The following is a 14,919-nucleotide window of genomic DNA, read 5'->3' as shown; positions in this document are numbered from 1 at the left end:
GTGAATATACGACCATACAATGCGTCTAATCCTATTTGGTCGACCACCCGATGGCATATAACTTCGTAGACCAATCATGAGGATGGTGATGATGATGATGGTAACCTATTGAATGAAGATCAAGTTCCTAACAAGTACCAGTGTCGGCTTCTAGCGATCCGACCTACGCATGGCAAGGTAGTGCCACATTTTATCTCTCAGGTGGGTAAAGTAACCTCTGACTGAGAAACAGAGTTCATCAAGCTAAGTAATCAACATAGATGATCTAGATGTAAGAAAAGAACATAGGGATAAGAAACTCAAGGCAATAGAGCACACCGAGACCTTACAACTATTCTACGATAATAAAGAAAAGACAGTTCAAATATCGTCAGCACTAAACGAGGAAGAAAAGATGATACTGGTCAAATACTTGAGGGGGAATTTGGACGTGTTCACATGGTCCACAACAGATACACTAGGCGTAGGTCCGCGGGTAATAATGTATAGGTAGAATGTACTCTTAGAAATAAAGCCCATAAAATAGAAAAAGAGAAAATTCACACCATACGTAATAGAGGCAGTGAGGTAGGAAGTCTCCAAGTTATTGGCCATCAAATTTATCAAGGAGGTAAAGTACCCAAATTGGATATCAAACGTAGTGATGGTGAAAAAGGTGACAGGTAAGTGGAAGATGTGCATTGACTTCATGACCTGAATAAGCCATGCCCTAAGGATAGCTTCCTTTTACCATCAATAGATCGTTTAGTGGATGCCTTTTTGGGCTACAATCAGATCCTACTGGACCGTGACGACCAGGAAAAGACAACTTTCATCACAGAAGGTCTCTTTTGTTACCAGGTCATACTATTTGGACTAAAAAACATGGGTGAAACTTACCAAAGGTTGGTAAACAAGATATTCATGGAGCAGATAGCTCGCTATCTAGATGTTGAGGGCCCACAACATGAAACTTAATCCTGAGAAATGTGCCTTCGGTATGCGAGATGGAAAGTTCTTGGGCTTCATAATTTCAGAAAGAGGAATATAGGTGAACCCAAAAAAATTCAAGCCATTACGGAGATGCCCCCTCCCCGCGAACTATAAAAGAAATCCAACACCCCAGAGGTAGGATGGTGGTATTGAACAAGTTTATCTCCAGAATGGCAGACAAGTGCCTACCATCTTTCAAAGCTTTAAGGAAACCCTTTTGTGGACCAAAGAATACCAAACTATCTTCGAACAACTAAAACAATACCTTCTCCCCACAGGAGAAGCGCTACACCTATACTTAGCAGCCTCAAAGGAAATAATCGTGGTCGTCTTAGTCAAGTCCGAAGGTACCCTTTAATTTTTGGTGTACTATGTTTGTAAGGTCCTTCAGCATGGCGAGCTGAGGTACACAGAAATAGAAAAATGCATCTATGCTCTAATCATTGTAGCTCGCAAGCTACGACTATACTTTCAGGCCCACCCAATTGTCATAGTCACAAACCAGCCAATGAAAGAAGTGCTCACCAATGCAGACACCCTGGAAGGATAACAAAATGGAACATCGAACTTGCAGAATTCAAGATAGATTTCACTCGCAGACAGCGATAAAAAGGCATGTGTTGGTAGATTTCATGATAGAATACTCGTTTGAAAGAAGTGAAGACACGACATGTAACATAGATTGTAATTTGATGCATTAAATAGTGAAATACCTTGCAGAGATAATGTAATTTGTGACTATTAATGAAAGTTAGCAATTTAATTTACGGTACATTGTATAATGAAAAGTACCACTTTAACGATTCTCATATTTTGCAGAAAAGCAATACTCACTTTGCATTTTGTACTAAAGCTGCTTTTTATTGTTGGGCACCACTAATATTAAACACACCTCCAAAAATTGCATGTACAATAGATAAATTGAAAGGTTGGATGGTTTACATCGATAATTCTGCAACCAAAATAGGATTCGAGGCAAGTGCGCTTGTGATAGACCTAGAAAGCAACGAATGGCAATATGGATTGTCATTTGGATTCCAAACATTGAACAACACCGTCGAGTACAAAGCGTTGATCTCTGAACTACAATTAGCACGCCAGTTGGGCACTAAGGACTTGACCATACACACCAACTCGTAGCTTGTGGCAAAGTAAATACATGACGAGTATGAGGTTAAAGAAGCAACACTAAAACGGTATCACACAATGGCAGTCTAATTACTAGTGGGTTTCAACAAAGTTGAAGTCAGGCAACTCCCAAGGAATGAAAACATGCATACAGATGCTTTATCAAAGTTAGCATTCTCCATCACCATTAAGCAGAGAGAAAAATCCTACTTGAACATAAGGAAACGCCAAGCTATGATGCCCCCAAGTACTCTCTGCGACCCAAGAAGAAACATGGATGACCCTTATAATCCACATACTATAGGGTAAAAAGGAAAGCCAAGACCAAAAATAGCACACAAAATAACAATGCAAGGCAAAAAGATACACCCTCCTAGAGGGTGTGTTATATAGAAAAGGGTTTTCACACCCATTACAGCGATGCCTCTCTCCCTCGGAAGTTGAATATATCATGAGAGAAATCCATAAGGGTATTTGCGGTGATCACTAAGGAAACAGATTGCTAGCGCAAAAAATACTTAGGCAGGGATATTGTTGACCTACTATCTACAAAGACAACTAACACATGGTCCGCAATTGCGATTCCTATTAAAAAAATACAAGAATACAGTGACAACCAGCTAAAACCCCTTCAAATCATGATAGGACCTTGGCCTTTTGCAACGTGGGAGGTTGATATCCTCAGACCATTCCCCATAGCCACGACACAGAAAAAATTTATTATAGTAGCTATTGACTACTTCACCAAGTAGATCGAGGCAAAAGCTCTGGCAACTATAACAGAAAAGAAAGTAGAGTCGTTCATGTGGAAGTCGATTATTTACAGATTTGGAATACCTTGCACTGTTATCACAGACAATGACACACAATTTCAAATGAAGTTCATAAAATTTTGCATAGACCTTCAGATATCATTGTCTTAAAGCTCAATGAAAGCCGCACAAACCAATGGCCAAGTGGTGGCTATAAACAAGAAAATTATAGCCACTCTCAAAAAGAAAGTGGGTGAACTAAAAGGGGCTTGGTTAAAAGAGTTGCTAGATATTCGGTGGGCATTACGAACCATGTTCCACACTACGACAGGTGAAACGACCTTCTCACTCGTCTATGGCATAGAAGTCGTCATCCCTTCAAGGATAGGTCTAAGATCGCATAGAACACAACTCTTAACGAAGAAGCTAACCATAAGGCCCTAAGACTCAACCTGAACTTAGTTAATGAACTAAGATAAATGGCTGAGATTAAAAATACAACCCAAGCTCAACAAGTAGCTCGCTACTATAACTCCAAGGTTAGAGGAAAATAGTTTCAAGTAGACGACCTTGTGCTGAGAAACATTGAAGCTAGCTTACTTACTTTCCAACATGGGAAAATGGCCCCAAACTGGGAGGGACCATACAAAGTGGTAAAGAAGATAAGCTATGGAGCGTATAAGTTGGCAAGAGTGGAGGGTACGATAGTACCGTGAACTTGAAATGTCTGACACCTTAAAAAATACTATGTCTGAATACCCATCATATGAATAAAATTTCTTTCCAACAAAACTATTGTTGGTAAAATCAAGGTTTACAAGTGAAAAGTCGTGACCTCAAAAACAGTTAGCTAGAGCAAAACTTCCAACTGTAAAATCAAGGTTTGTAGATGAAAAGTTGTAACCTCCAAAACAGTTAGCAAGAGCAAAGCTCCTAGCTGTAAAATCAAGGTTTGTGGACAAAAAGCCACAACCTCTAAAATAGTTAGTGAGAGCAAAGCTCCCAGATGTAAAATCAAGGTTTATAGGCAAAGAGCTGCGACCTCCAAAATAGTTAGCGAAAGCAAAGCTCTTAGCTATAAAATCAAGGTTCGTATGTGAAGAGCCGCGACCTCCAAAATAGTTAGCGAGAGCAAAGCTCCCAACTGTACAATTAAGGTTTACAGACGAAAATTTCTAAAAATTTCTTAAGTATGAAACAGTTCGTGAATAAAAAAATAAACAAAGATCATCAATGCATTATCTAAGCATACTACATGATAAAAGCTCGCAAACAACAGAAAGAAAACAACAGGAAATAAAGATAAATATTTATTTATTCAAGAAAAATAAGAATATAATATTATTATTCAAATACATCATCACCCTTAACACTCTGGTCTGCATCGATAAGAGCAACAGCTTCAACAGCTGAGGAAGCAACGGTAACACCCCCAGTTACTGAAGGAGGAATCGAATTTACAGTATCACCAATAATAGATAAAGCCATGTCCGCAGTACCAGAGCCCTCCCCCTCCTCCACAAAAAACTCACTTTTCCAAGTAGCAGCGAAGGAGTCCCAAACAGGCCCAAAATTGTTGAAGACATCAAAACCTAAATTACTCATGTCCATATTAGCAATTGAATCGAAATCTACCTTGCAAACATCAAAAGGACCGCAAGCAACCTGGGTATGAAGAAGTAAGTTCTCCTTGAACTTCTAGAGGGAACCCAAGATGTTTTGGGATGTCTGTTGCTTGAAAGTTGTCAATGCCTCCTCTTACTTCCGAAGGGTATTATTCACCTACTCTTGGCACTTCCTAATAATCTTTTCCAGCTCTGTGGAGTACCTCGCAGTGGCCGTCCTCAGCTTCACTTCCGCAGTTATACGCCTTTCTTTCTCTACAGCAAGCTTAACTCCGCACTCCTTTACCTTTATCTCAATAATCACAAGGTGCTAGGTGAGGACCCGCTGTTTCTTATTTATTACCTCACTTTCTTCCTTCACCTTGTGATACAGATCGCGCACCCTCTTTAGCTCAACCTTGGTATCAATGAGCTCCTTATCAAGGGCCCTCGCATACCTCACACTAAGCGTACCAACCTTAAATAATAAGTGACGTAGAGATGAAAGGAAGTCCTCCTCAACCTCAATAGGCACTCTTTTAACTGCAAAGGCCACTAGAGAGTTCCAATGAGCAAAGGAATGGGGTGTCCTTATTAATGCTAATGAGTGAGTCTGCTTGGACAACAGTTGGCAAGCTCGCCACATAGAATAGTGAATGAGGGTAACCACATTAACAGGGCCCCCGCGATCAAATCTCATTTTTTGGCGATGCTCCAATTGAGCACCACTCTTCTCCTCCTCACTGGAAGGGTTGATATGCACGGTCCAGCAGAAGTTTTACGTTTCTTGCTATCACTGACTATCAAAGTATCAGTATCCATAGCTTCGTTAAGCTTACATGAAATGTTGTCACTATCACTGAAACTACCCTCGCATCCCTGATTGCCTCCTACACCATCAAAAACCCTACAATCAGTATAAGTAATTAACAAGTTAGAACCTCCTCTAACCCTCTCCTTTCACACGAACTCAAAAAGGGCATATGGACGAAGCACCATCCCATAATAGTGATAAAAGAAGTTTGCAGACTCCTCTAAATGCCCCATCAATACCTAGCTGGTTGAGGGAATCGCTAGCCTAAATGTTCTTCACTAGTCGCCCATCAACTAACCGTGCGACTTCTTTATTATCGCCAGCCCTCTAACCATTTGGACTAAAATCCTCTAGACAGAATCTAAAGATATTGTTTGCAATTAGAACCGCCTTTAGAGCCTCATCAGTGGCAAAACTCCTCTGAAAGGGGTGTAAGTCTTCACTAGGGGATAACCGCCTCGTTAGGAATCCAAAGTCTTCACCAAGTATGCTACGGACCTGAATACCATTTCAAGTGAATATTCTTGCACTGATTCCTTATAATCGTTTGCACCTTTCAACAGGAGGAGAAGTAGTAGAACCTCGATGATTCCCTCACATCAGTCTCTTTCAACTGATATAGCTGCTTAAAGATAGAAAGTATTGACACTTCACCACGCTCACAGTTGTCGAGAAAGTACATCATGACTAACCACCAGGAGAAACCAAAGAGTTGGCTAGGAGCGAAGCGGTAGTCCTTGAGGAGATGGCAGAAAAAATGATGCAGTGAGAGGTGGAATCCTGCCTCCAGAACATGCAACGGGAGAAGAAAACTATCCTCCGTTGCCTCACATACATGGTATGACCCCGAGAGAATGGAAAACTCGTAGGCAAAGTGGGGAAGCTAGATTCCCCATATAGCTAGAGCCTGTTCCATCTCCTCTGGTATGGTAGTATAGATATAGGGCATTTCAGTCACAACAATTAGAACTGGACGGGCCGAGATAATTTGGTTGTGGGCTTCTCTCATCTTCACTATGTTTCGAGTAAAAAAGAAAACATAAATGGAAACTAAGAAGCAGAAAAGATTTGTGAATTTGACTTCAATTCCAATTTGCAGAAAATGCCAAATAGTGAAGAAATCTAAAACCTGATGATCCCCTTTTAAAGAGAGGTTCCTTAAACTGTTTAGATGACCAAAAGACCAGCGACCCAAATACGAGCAAGAAAAAATGGTTCTTAACGACCAGATATGCGCACCCAATATCCAGATTCACACATTGTAAGCCAGCTGCCATACGCCACAGCCCATGACGTACTTAGTAAGCCTCATCAGAAATGGACCTAAGGCCTGCCTCTTTATAACATCCTATAGGCCTACAAAGAGGGGACTGGATTGTTAGAATTTGGGAACAGCAAGCCCAAGTGACCCGATAAGATCTGGATCTCCAATCTGAAAGAAGAATGTTCTCCTATAGGCATAGTTAGCTGAGGACCTCGAGAAGATAGCTCGCACGAAAAGCATGCAAGGAGAGCTCATAGAAGCCTCATAGGAATAAGGTCGCGAGGGAAGAGCTTATTAAGCCTCACAAGAACGAGATCGCAAGCTATATTCGCAGAAAGGATTGCGAGCCCTGCAAGGGATCCTCGCTCTTGACTAGCGGGTACGAAGCTCGCTGAAGGAGTCAATCCCAAAATCACAAAAGACAGCGTGCTTCGCAGACACGCGTCCAATAAACCAAGAGACGCCTAGAGAATGTCAGCACCAGGGACAAGTAATGTCAGTACCACCGGCACCAAGGCTGAGACAAAATAGTGGGCCCTATTGTGAGTTGTAATAGTAGTAGGAACATGTATAAACACCCCTTATGTTTCCCTTAAAACGATACGTGAAAAATATTACTTAACAAGTAGCTAAAGGACTAATTTGTCAAAACAATGAAATTTGGTTGGTAAATGAGTCAAGTCTAATATAGAACCTAGGGGATCCCTATTTTCGAGAGTTGAACTTATGGTTCCAGGACAGTTGCATATTTGGGAATAAAGTTTGTATGATTTGGAAATATTCTTTTAATGGAAATTTCTGTGTCAAATCTACTTATGAATTAGATATCAACCAGTAGGAATCAGAAGCCATTAGACCAGAGGAAAATCAAATAAACAATTGTAGGAAACTATAGGTTAAAGCTGTCTTTTAAAATTGTTCTGTTTCTATGGAAAGTCCTTGATGATTGCCTGCCCAGTAAAGGAGAAATTCAGAAAAGAATCGAACAAGTGCAAGGAAGTGAGTGAGACAACAGATCATATTTTTCTTCACTATCCTTTCGCAAGAGCTGTATGATTGGGTTCACAAGTTGGAATGAGAAGTCATAATCTGGGAACTCGATCAATAAATGAATGGACAAATAAGGGAGCTAGAGACTAACATTATTAGAATCATAGCTTGCACCTTTTGGTCCATTTAGATGGTTTGAAAAAGTTAAACCAAATGCAGTGGCTGCTATAAAGCAAGCAAAGGATGTTTATGAGTTACCGACCACAGCTTTTAAGAATAAGTTTGATAAAATGAGGCTTGACACCAAAGGTAATGAAAAGAGTAAACAACTAGACAATATAAATGATAGCTTTAACTTTTTTCTTGAATGGAGGAAAAACAAGATGGTAACAGAAGACAAATTTGGAAAGAAGCATTTTCAATCCCATGTGAGTAAAAACTGATGAATGATATTGGCAAAACTCATACAGTTAGGGATAAAAGAATTTAACTTCTGGTGTGGGGATAGATTACAGATCCAGGTTCTATTCAAAAGGATATCTATCAAATAAAAGTAAGATTCACGTGTTTAGCAGTGATTGTAGGATGACGTAAATGACGTGAATGGGCAAGAAGTGTAGTTATTAAGGAATTAGGTAGAAAATAACATTAGAAGTAAGAACTGATAAAACCTTTTATGTTTTTACTTGTACTACTCATGTTTTTTTAATCTAGTGTTTCGATACGGTTGATCGAAGTACATCTCACTTAATATTTTATTTCTGTACCTACTAGAAAGAATATGTAGGTTGATTGTTACAATTTTTTTCTCCAAGTCCAAGATTTTGGATCATACATGGCAAATGATCAATTCATAATGATTAATGGGTTTGAAAAGTACTATAATTTATGGAAGAAAAAGGATTATCAACTAATGAGATTGATAAAGTAAATATTATCCAAAATAATAAAGTCTTTAGAGAAGGTGCAGAAAAACAAAGCTAGCAATATCTCAACTGTAAGCACTACCACTTGAAGAAATAGAGAAATTTGACAACTAAAATAACAAACTCATCTTTTATACTTCTTATTAACAAGTTTATCTACAAATCTAAGATATTAATTGTAAAATTTAGTACATTTTTCAAAGTAAAAAAGGGAAAAAAAAAAAGAGAATTGCATTGATTATCAAAAATATTTTATGCTAAGTAAAAAAATTACATTACTTCAAGAATAAACTCACAAAAATGCTATCCAAAGTAGCTAACGTCGCGATAAGAATAAGTCAGTGAGTTGCATCGTGACTTGAAATCCCTAAACTCGCAACGTCAATTTGATAGTTGAAATTTTTACATTTTAGTCCTTATTCAACCTTGGGTTAGCAAAAGAGCTTTCATAAGCTCGTATAATACTTGAATATGATTGTAAAACATATGGTGAATGTGTTATATACTTAATAGCATGTGTAAATGGCTGAAATTGAATTATAGTTGGTCATAGTTGCTCCCGCAATGAATGTGGCATCTCATAATTTAGACTCGGTAATTAGATCGAGTATGGGGTGTTACATTTAGTATTATTAAGTTAAAAGCTCTAAAAGTATTCAAAAAAATCAATAAATCTTCTTCCCAAATTCTTTTTTAGCTTCTAATTCAAATTATCTATAAAAAAGTTTTCATTCAATAAAAATGCAGGAAAAAAGGTTACATTTTTATGAACTTAACGGGTAAAAGGTAAAACGAAGAAAACTATATTGGTTCTAAAAAGAATCCCATTCAAGATTTAGTATATATATTATCTTAACATTTAGTAAATGGTTTAACATGTTTTTGATATTTGACGTCGAGTAAACAAAAACTACGGTTAAAAGTTAAAGATAATTTTTCCTCCACATGTCAGTATTAAATTAAAGAGGTAAGTATAGGGACATAATAAACAGACAAGAGATTTTTGTTCAATTTTAATGGACATCAAGAACTTCAAAACTATTGAATTTGATTCATCAACATATCCTTTTATATTTTTCATTTTGTATATATAAAATTTCACTATTAAAATTTTAATTTAATATTTTAATTATTAGATTCTTTGATATAATTAAATTTCTTGAAATAATTTATTTCTTATTACCACATAAGTACTTGTTAACTTTGATTCAACTTTGTTAGCTTTGATTTATAAAGCTTTTAATATAACAACATTTAATATTATTTACTCATTTTATTCCTTAATTCATTTATGTTGAAAACAAAATATATATCTTAGAAAATATTTTTAAGTCCAAAACAAATTATCCATTGGGTGAATTTACAATTACTGGTCCAATTTTCAAGTTCAATTATTCATTAGACCAATTGTCTAACTTGAAAATTAATTTTAAAAATATCATATTAACTTTAATTAATTTGATTAATTTTATTTTATTTTATCAAAATTAATTTTATCAAAAATCACTTAGATTTTCCAAACTAATTTTTCAAGAAAAATCTTTAATCAAATTCTCTAGTTGAACAATTCTTACGACCGTCCAATTTAACTCTACATTGAATAAATCGACTCAATTAAATTATTTCCAAAATCGTAGAATTTTCTTCTATTTCAAATGCAGTTCGATCGAGCTTTTGTTGAGCTAACGGAGGGACCAATCAGACTTAAAACAATTAGGCTCTAATAATTGCAATTATGTCTATAAGCACCATTTCGATAATTCGCAATTACATAATCATGGAGTCCGTCCACAAGAAATATCATGATTGAAAACTCCTTATTGTATACTCTTTACGAAAACAATTCATCCAACTGTTTTGTCCAATGACTTTGTCATGTGTGTGTTACCCTCATATGATATCCTTAATTCCTTTAAGTTAAATCTGTTCACTTAATAAAATCCTATTTTATCTCATTGTCGCCATTATGTCTTCTTAATGATTAATATGACCACTGTCAACAAATGACTATGATAAATTGTTCATTCAAGAATAAGCAACCCGTGGTCACATTCCATATTTATCAATCTACACAATGCCAATGAGAGGATATCGTTAACTCTTTAATTAAGCCATGAATTTCATTGTTGCTAGTAAAGCCATGTCATACACAAATCATGTACCCAACATACTGCTATCAACTCGATCATGTTTAGAGCATAAGCCTCCACTTATATCAAAGCACATGAGTTACATACGCATGGTCAATGACTAAATCAGGATTTAGGTAAATCATACCATAAATGTCACAAGTGAACTAATTCACAAACGGATTCAGAATTAATACATTTTAGTTTCAATCCAATGTACCATTCTGTCGCCAATGAATACATCTATGTATTTACCCGTGGAGTCATCTACTCTAATAGCTAAGACTAGCCATCTCCTCAATTGGAATTGTAAATGACATAATAATTCTTCTCAGTATTTGAATCAAATATTCACTTTGATTCTTTTACGGGATTACAGACTCGTTTAGATTATCTACTGAAGTAAGTTGTCTTTCTAACAATGTAAATGTTCTTACAATGCCACTTATCATCAATTTGAACTTAGACAATCAATGAGTTAATATTTGTTTGTCACAATTTTGCTATGCATGCAAAATATGAAAAATAGAAATACAAAAGACATAACAGTGAAATGTGAAATTTATTTATTCATAGTTCAAATACATAGAAAACAATTACGTGTTTACTACAATATGGGCACATTTCCCAATAAAAAATAAATATCTTAGAAAATATTTTTAAGTCCAAAACAAATTAAAATTTTACTTGTTTAAATTGATTTTACTCATATATTATATTTTATGCTAATTAAAATGTCTTGAAAGCGTTTTAAAATAATTTCAAAATATAAATATAAATGGATCAATCTCCCCAATGTAGGATTGATCCCTTATTTAAGGAAAAAAGTCAATAGCTAAAATGTTCTAAAGGGATCCCTAAACCAATCCTCTTTTGTAATGGTTACTTTTGGTTCTTAAGAGATTGATCTCCCTTATGCAAGGTTGCTTAAAACTCACATAAATAATTAATGCTTTCAATGACTATTTTTATCCTTCAACCACCTCATACAACTAAAAATCAATGAGAGACTATAAATAAAGTCTTCAAAATTCCAAAGAAGATGAGACAAATTTCAAAGATCAAATAATATATATTCCAAAATTTATTCTTTTATTTTTCTTATATTCAAAATTTGTACGTAAACACTTGTGTATTTGAGAAAACTTAAATTTACAAACACCCACATTAAAGAGATTTTTCTCGTTTTTACCAAAAAAAAAGGTGGTGGTTAGGTAATGGGTTGATGGTGATGGTATCTTGGACAAAAGTAGAGGCAATACTTGGTTTTGTGAAGGTGTAACTTGGTGGATCTAGGAGTAAGGTTAGTTTGTGGAAATGACGAGGTTTAATGATTGTGAAAATAAGATAGAGGGAGTTGTGAAGGTGTAGTTGGTGAAAGAAATGTGATATTCATTCAGTAGAGAGGGGGGAAATAGTGATAAAGATGGCACTTGGCGATGGCAAGTGAATGAAGATGAAAGGTTGGATTCGAGATAGAGATCCTCCAAAGCCTCCCTATTTTTTTATTTGTTATGTTTTATGGAGAATGTGGTATCTGAGAGGGATTGTGGCAATGGTAATTGGCGGTGATTAGAAGGGAGAATGATGGGTAGGTGGTTGTAGCACAATGATAGGCAAAAGTAAGTGATGAGAGTGGTGCAATAGTGACGATGATTAGATTGTAACACCCTTTACTCGGTTTGGTCGTCAAACCCGAGTAATAGGATGTACAAGCAAATACAAATCAATTATATGCAATTTAATAATCAAAATCTAAATAAATCTTTAATCATATTACTTGTAATCAAATATAATAATAGTTTAAAATCTATATGAACCTATTTGTGAAGTTCATGCATGAATTAGGATTGAATATGTAAATTTTTAAAATTTAGTGTTGGTATCGATATTTAATAGCTTAGTATTGATGTCGTATCGATACATTGTTTAAGATCCATGCTAAATCATGATATTGTTTGTTTTGTAAAACGATGTTATCGATATTTATTTTCTGGTATCGATATTTTTATGAAAATTTATCGATACTCATATAAACATCTATACCATTTTGGCATTCTGTTTGTTTTAAAACTGTTCATATGGTCAGGTATAGATACCAAATGCTAAAATATCGATACTAAAGTTTAGAAATGATAAAAATCCCTTTAAAATGTCTATTTCATGCCTAAAGCACCTAGAACTCGAATGGTACCCTTTGGAAATAATTATTATAGCATTATCAACACTATTTATACCAAAGTTTATCACATTCATATAATATCAATATGCTCTTAATGACACCTTAAAAAACAATCAAACATGCATTCATTCAACCATTCCTCAAACAACAACCAAACATGCATTCATTCAACCATTCAAATAAATTCACATTTAGCTCCCTATCAATCATATAACTCAGGAGCTAAGCATTAGCAAAATCATTCAAAGTAAGCATATGCATACCATTTATCACTCTATAATCATGCACAACCAAAACTATCACCTAGCTTATTATTCCCACAATCATCAAGCCATTATGCAATTAACCAAAACTACTTTAGCAAAACAAAATCAACATGACCATTTTCAAACCTACCATATACATTATTTACATGAACTCCAAAATACCAACTTATATTCCAAACTAAAGCATTATAATCAAAATGATCATAGGTATATGCCAAAACAAAAATGAACACATCACCAACTCTTGAGTCTAGGATTGTCGTTAGATGCTGAATCGTTGATCGAAATGTTAAGTACTTAACCTGTGCACGGAAAAACAAAACCGTACGTTAAGTATAACTCAACGATATTTTTATAATCCAAACAATAATTCATAATGTAAGTACATTTAGATGCATAATTTAAGGATGAATGATAATATGCAATAAGTATGTCTTTTATGCCAAGTCACATAATCTATCTCACATATAACACATCTTATTAGCAATAGGATATAACAATCCCATTACATATGACATTTAATAATTCAACTCATACTAACATTCTATTTCCATTTTCCAACTTAGTTCACAAACATATATTCCATTTCACATTTCATTTTCATTTCTCATCACTTGCCTTTTCAATGTCATATATTTCAATTTTATCATTTATTTCCCTATTAACATGACTTAAACTCGAACAAATACACGAATCCAACCAGCACATCAGTTTAGTATCCAGTGCCTCATCGAATAAATTTGAAGCAAATAGTTGTGCCCAACACTATTAATAAATTGACACCCAGTGTCTCATTAATAAGACTTCAAGTATAAGATTCATGTTTGGTATTGTGAAAGAAAATTGAAATAAAAGAAAAAATAAAAGTAAAATAAATTTACAAATTAAAATTCAAAATTAAATTTGAAGTTCAACATATCAAAATTTTATAACTTGCATTTTGTCAACTTTTAAACTCAAAATAGAATTCGAATTAATTGGAAATTGACTCAAAAATTAAGTTTACCTAGATAAAATTAGATCACAACTTTTTATTTTCAAAGTAAAATCAACTTATACGAAACTCTAGTTTATAAAAATAGAGCCAAATTTGTATAAAGTATATGATTAAGGAAAACCCTAACTTCAAGACTAAATAATGTTATCTTTAGAATATAAGTTGTAGGGGTATTGATTCTTCCCGGCACGCAACCAAACTCTTAAACCTAAAATTGTTAAAGTAGACCAAATTAGTTCATTTTCGGATTTTCCTCAAGTTTTACCTGGATCAATCAAAAGTTAAATAGATTCATAAGTGAGTAATCACACATATCCTAAAATTGATCAGTAAGGACTCTAGCCAAACTAAATTCTATGTCTAGCTCGTTGAAACACATCATAACAAAATAAATCAAACATATTTCACATTTCATGTCTTCCAACACAATTACAGAAGTTCTCCATCACTAGAATTTTGGTGGAGGCAATCATTGCTAGAGCAGAGGTGAGTTGTTATGCTGTCGAGAGGTTACCTTAGCAAACTTAAGGTTGTTTTGTTATAACAATATTTTTTTTTTAGTTTGAAACCTTTCGATATTAAATAAGTATATTGGATCTTGATTAAATCTAAAGTCAAAATGGATTGAAACTCTGAATAGAAGATAAATTTTCATAATATTTTTTCATTGTCCACAAACAAGGGCGAAGCCAGAAAATTTTTTTAGGGGCCGGATAAAATTTTAATTTTTTATAGTTTATATTTTTATAATTTGTAAAATATTAAATTAAATTTTTATAATTTTAGGGAGGTCAAAGAGCAATTTTACTTTTATTAATTTAAAATTTTTAAAAAATTTCAATAATCAAAAATAAAATTTTTTATTTTAGGGGGCCGTGGCCATGCCAGCTCCTGG

Source organism: Gossypium arboreum, chromosome 1 (genome assembly GCF_025698485.1).
Source record: "Gossypium arboreum isolate Shixiya-1 chromosome 1, ASM2569848v2, whole genome shotgun sequence".
Lineage (NCBI taxonomy): Eukaryota > Viridiplantae > Streptophyta > Magnoliopsida > Malvales > Malvaceae > Gossypium > Gossypium arboreum.
This window is presented reverse-complemented; position numbering follows the sequence as displayed.